Source organism: Podarcis bocagei (genome assembly GCF_964188305.1).
Source record: "Podarcis bocagei genome assembly, chromosome: 16".
Lineage (NCBI taxonomy): Eukaryota > Metazoa > Chordata > Lepidosauria > Squamata > Lacertidae > Podarcis > Podarcis bocagei.
In genome coordinates, this window is record NC_138142.1 from 43,989,762 (window position 1) to 43,995,236 (window position 5,475).

General features: G+C 49.9%; 1 protein-coding gene and 1 long non-coding RNA gene across 2 annotated transcripts in view; one reads left to right on the plus strand and one right to left on the minus strand.

Moving 5' to 3' along the window:
* Positions 1 to 5,475, minus strand: part of LOC308575124 (uncharacterized protein) — a 467,635-nt gene that overhangs the window by 50,374 nt on the left and 411,786 nt on the right. The window lies entirely within an intron of this gene.
* LOC308575370 overlaps positions 1 to 5,475 on the plus strand; it is a 131,061-nt gene that overhangs the window by 31,571 nt on the left and 94,015 nt on the right. The window lies entirely within an intron of this gene.

Genomic DNA, 5,475 nt, shown 5'->3' on the forward strand with positions numbered 1-5,475 from the left:
CCACAAGATTAAGGGCATAAAAGGCTTTTACAAGGCTTGGTATTAATAGACTGGTAATGTTTCACATGCATTTTTAATGTAAACGTTGTTGGGGGGGGGTGCAGAATAGAGAAGAGAAGCAAAATCCCCCAAGATTCAAATGACTTATTTTTAAAACCACGGGCCTTGTTCTGTGGCTGCAGAAAAAGATGTCCAGACCGCTGACCATTACGTTCATTTGTAGTGTCATTGGGGCGGAGAGAAGTTGACATTAAATGAGCGTTGGCAATGAACGGTGTGGAGGGGAGAGGCTATCACTTTTGGTTCTTTCACAGAACTAGAAGGGCCCCCCCTTGGGCCTGATCCAGTAGCCAGGCTCTCCCTATGGAACCTCCAGGTCCAGAGGCAGTCTATCTAGAGTCCTGGATTCTTAAGGGTCTTTGGCCATGGAGAGAATGAGAGGCTGAAGCTGATGGGGTCTCCTTGGGCCTGATCCAGCAGCAGCCAAGCTCTCCTTGTGTTCTCCTTGTGGGCTGCAAGGCAACTTTAACTGCTCAACCTGAGTTTACCTGGATGTGATTGAATCCCACCTGAAAAGAGCGAGGGGGCAGGATGCCCTTTGCCTGCTGCCTGTGCGCAAGTGATGGAGGCCTCCTTCTCAACCTGAGTCTTTAGCAGGCCCCCCACCTCTGAGTTATGGTCTGCCCCAGCCCTGGGCATGTGTGTGAGAGAGAGATTCTATCAGAAGCAGTGCCAGATTTACGTATAAGCTAAACAAGCTACAGCTTAGGGCCCCACTCTCTTGGAAGCCCCCAAAAAATTAAAAGGAAAAAACAACACTGTTTTTTCCTTTTCACATAACTAGATGGGCCCCATCTAGTTTCCAAAATATAAGATAAAAAGCACATAAAATAAAACCTACATACAGCAGCAGTGTTTTGTGTTGTGTAGGCGCCTATGAATTATCAATTGTGTTTTGAATTATAGTGCTGGAGGTTTTTGGATTCTGGTGCTGGAGGAGACTCTGGAGAGTCCCATGGACTGCAAGAAGATCAAACCTCTTCATTCTGAAGGAAATCAGCCCTGAGTGCTCACTGGAAGGACAGATCCTGAAGCTGAGGCTCCAAGACTTTGGCCACCTCCTGAGAAGAGAAGACTCCCTGGAAAAGACCCTGGTGTGGTGTCATGTACTGAGTTGAATAGGATCCAAAATGCAGCAGTCTGATTGGTCCTAGAGCAATAGGATCCAAAATGCAGCAGTCTGATTGGTCCCAGAACAATAGGATTCAGAATGCAGCAGTCTGATTGGTCCTAGAACAATGCAGCAGTATGATTGGTCCACAGGAGCCACGCAATCCAGCTCCAGGTGGAAGTGAATCCACAACCTGATTGGCCTACAGGTGAATCCTGGAATTAGCCAATCACGTGGGGCCCATTGTGTAAATAATGTATATAAAGCAGATATTTTAGGGGAACTTGCATTCCTCCTCACCACTATGAGCTGAATAAAGTGCATGAAATCCACTCTGGACTCCGAGTATATTTCATGTTAGGAAAGATGGAGGGCCCAAGGAGAAGGGGACGACAGAGGACGAGATGGTGGGACAGTGTTCTCGAAGCTACCAGCATGAGGGAGGCAGTGGAAGACAGGAGGGCCTGGCGTGCTCTGGTCCAGGGGGTCACGAAGAGGCGGACACGACTAAACGACTAAACAACAACAGGCTCCTATGATGTAAGTAATGGGCCCCAATAATTATTTCACTCTTAATATACTTCTTAATTGTGTTTCACTCTTAATATACTTCTTCTTAATTGTATTTCAGTTCAACAATTACTTTGATAAAATACATATTTTGTTACGTGCAAATGGCTTCAGATACCTATTAGGTCCATAATTTACCATATAGCATATATTCAACGCAAAAAACAATGACAATTTGTTGTTGACAAAGGACAGCTGGACATATAAAGGGCCCCATGACCTTCAGGAGCTGAGGGCCTCATCAAACCTAAATCTGGCCCTGGTCATAAGTCACCAAAACAGCAGAAGCCCACATCCCAAGTCTGATATGTTCAAAGTTCTTTAATGTGTTGATTTAATTCAGAAGAGGGCTCCTGTTTCCTTAAGCAGGCAAGTCCCCGTCTCAGGAAGCATAATATTCAGGTGAGACATTCCGCAGGGTTTCATGGAAGTGATGACTCCGGTCTTACGGAGACCCGTTTTTACCCTAGAGCAGGAAAAGGGACCCCTTGTCACCTGTCTCTGTGACTCCATGGGCCTCCCTTGGCCTGATCCAGCTGCTCTTCTGATCTTCTTTTGCCCCTTGCACTTTGTTGAAGACCACCCCTCGCTCTCAGTCTCTGCCTTCTTTTAGCCGTCTGTGAAATGGGGGTAACCGCAACCCACTCTTCCCACCAGGGCAGCCTACAGCATCTTGCTGTGAGGGAGAGACAGTTTTTAGTGTGCTGTAGAAATGATGGATCGCCGCTTCATTTCCAAGCAGCACATGATGCAAACTTGGGACTCTGAGCCTGAATATTCTGTTGCTTTAGCATACATTATTCATACGGACCCATCAATGTGCACACGAAACTGCCTTTGCTGACGGTGGCGATCCATCTGCGTTTATATTTTCCATAAGTGTCAGGCGGTGCCAAACGTGGGGGGCATTCGGACCAGAGCAGGGGCTCCCCAAGTGGGTGGGATTGCCCCCTTGACCTGGGGGGATGCTAAGAGGCAAGGGTGGGTCGCTGGAGGAGCAGAAGACTATCAGACTTTGGAAAGCTAGTATCACTGGGCCCAGCTCATCAGTTGTGTTGAATTGATTAAACTAAATCATTTTAATTGGGTCTTGAATAAATGTACTGTTGTTTCTGTTTTGAATTTTATTGTGTTATTATGTTCCCTTGTAGCAGGGACGCGGGTGGCATTGTGGGTTGAACCACAGAGCCTAGGACTTGCCGATCAGAAGGTCAGCGGTTCGAATCCCCATGACAGGGTGAGCTCCCGTTGCTCGGTCCCTGCTCCTGCCAACCTAGCAGTCCGAAAGCACGTCAAAGTGCAAGTAGATAAATAGGTACTACTCTGGCAAGAAGGTGAACTGCGTTTCCGTGCGCTGCTCTGGTTGCCAGAAGCGGCTTAGTCCTGCTGGCCACATGACCCGGAAGCTGTACGCCGGCTCCCTCGGCCAGTAAAGTGAGATGAGCGCCCCAACCCCAGAGTCGGCCACGACTGGACCTAATGGTCAGGGGTCCCTTTACCTTTATGTTCCTTTGTAGGTCATGCAAGCCGTGATTCTGTTTCTGGGGTAGGGTAAGAGGCTCGGGATGCGTTTATGGGACCAGAGAGGCAGTCCCCCCCAAAAAATAAAGTTTGGGACCCATTGGACCAGCAACCGCGTTGGACTCCTTATGGTCTACAGGGCGCAGACTCGCAACCCTCCAGATGTTCTACGATTCCATCTCAAGTGGCACAGCCAGGGATGGTGATGGTGGCAGCTGGACTCCAAAAACATCTGGAAGGACCTGTCCTGTCCCTGCCGTGGGGGAAGGGCTGTGGCTCAGTGGCTGAGCACCTGATTTGCTGGCGGAAGATCCCAGGATTCCAGACACGGCTGGTAGCAACTTCTGGGCTGAACTCCTGGAGATATGCTACCAGCCAGTGTAGACAAGACTGAACTAGGTGAACCCTGCAGTCTGACTCAATACCAAGCAGCTTCTTGCATTCCTGTCTCTGGTGTGGAGTGGATGGCCTGAGGGGATGGCAAGCTCTCCTTCTTCAGATGTTTTTAAGCAGAGGTTGGTCAGTCAACCATCAGGGATGCTTTAGTTGTGATTCCTTGGGCATCCCTTCCAGCTCTACAATTCTGTGATATTATGACTCTCTATTTGGCCTGATCTGGGGAGGCCTCTTCTCACCTTCTTCTGCAGAGGACCTGATGCAGAAGGTGGCCACTTTCATGGAAAAGGCCAAGACTGTGGCAAGACTGGCAAAATCCCTGGGGGAGCTCAGCCAGCAGTATTCTCTGTGCACCCACGATGGCGATGTTGATAATTTTATAATTTGTACTCTGCCCATCTGACTAAGTTGCCCCAGCCACTCTGGGCGGCTTCCAGCACACTTAAAAACATAACATCAAACATGAAAAACTTCCTTGAACAGGGCTGTCTTCAGATGTCTTCTAAAAGTCAGAGAGTTCTTTTTCTCCTTGACATCTGTTGGGAGGGCGTTCCACAGGGAGGGCGCCACCACTGAGAAGGCCCTCTGCCTGGTTCCCTGTAACTTCGCTTCTCACAATGAGAGAATTGCCAGAAGGCCCTCGGATCTGGACTTCAGTGTCCAGGCTGGACGATGGGGGTGGAGACACTCCTTTAGGGATACAGGACCAAGGCCATTTAAGGTTTTGAAGGTCAGCACAAAGACTTTGAATTGTGCTCGGAAAAGTTCTGGGAGCCAATGTAGGTCTTTCAGGACCAGTGTCATATGGTCCCGGTGGGTGTTCCATCACCAGTCTAGCTGCTTTGTGCACCCAGATGTGCAGAGGACCCTAGTGGGTGCATGGGCTGCCCCCCCACAGGACACATCAGTGCCCAGAGGTGCCCCCACCTCACCCCACCGGCCCAGTCCAGCTCACTGCTGGCAACCTCTAAGCAGACCCCTGGCAGCTGCCGTTTCCATGGTGCAGTTGACGGTGACCCTGGCAACCGCAGGAAAACAAAGGAGGACAGAAGAGCTGGTCTTGGGGTGGATCATGTTCCCCCCTCCATCCTCAAAAATCTTTCTCTGCCCCAAATCCCACAACAATCTCCCACAGGCAATGTAGGCTCCAAGGGAAGGTCCCCCCCCAACTCCCCCCCAAAAAATCACAGTGAAATAGGCATGGAAACAAAACCCAGTGTAGCCTTTTGATCTGACTAGACCTGGTCTGGGGGAAGAACAAGGATGAGAGTTTTCCTCGCTCTCTCCTAACACTAGAATTCATGGACATCCAGTGAAGGTGAATGTTGGGAGATTCGGGACGGATAAAAGAAAGTCCTTCTTCACGCAGCGCAGAGTTAAACTATGGAACTCCCTGCCACAGGGGACAGAGATGGCTACCAACATGGGTGGCTCAAAAAGAGGAGCGGAGGCCTTAAAATGGAGGAGCTGGCTATCGATGGCTACCAGCCAGGATGATCACACTGCAAACCCCAGGAAGGGAGAGGGCTCCTGTGTTCGAATCCTGCTTGCAGGTTTCTGGTTGGGGCGTCTGGTGGGCGACTGTGAGAGCAGGGGGCTGGACTGGGTGGGCCCCCTTTGGCCGGATCCAGCAGACCCTTCCCATGTTCTTATGAAGAAGAGATAGCCAGGATTAATTCCTATCCTTGGTCCTTTTTGCCTTCGGGACTTTGAGCCCCTGCTCTCCATAATAACTGATATGCCCTCATTGTTACGAGAATTTTGGGGGGTGGGGGAGAAGGGTAGCGGTGGCGGGCAGAAAATAAATCTCACCAGCA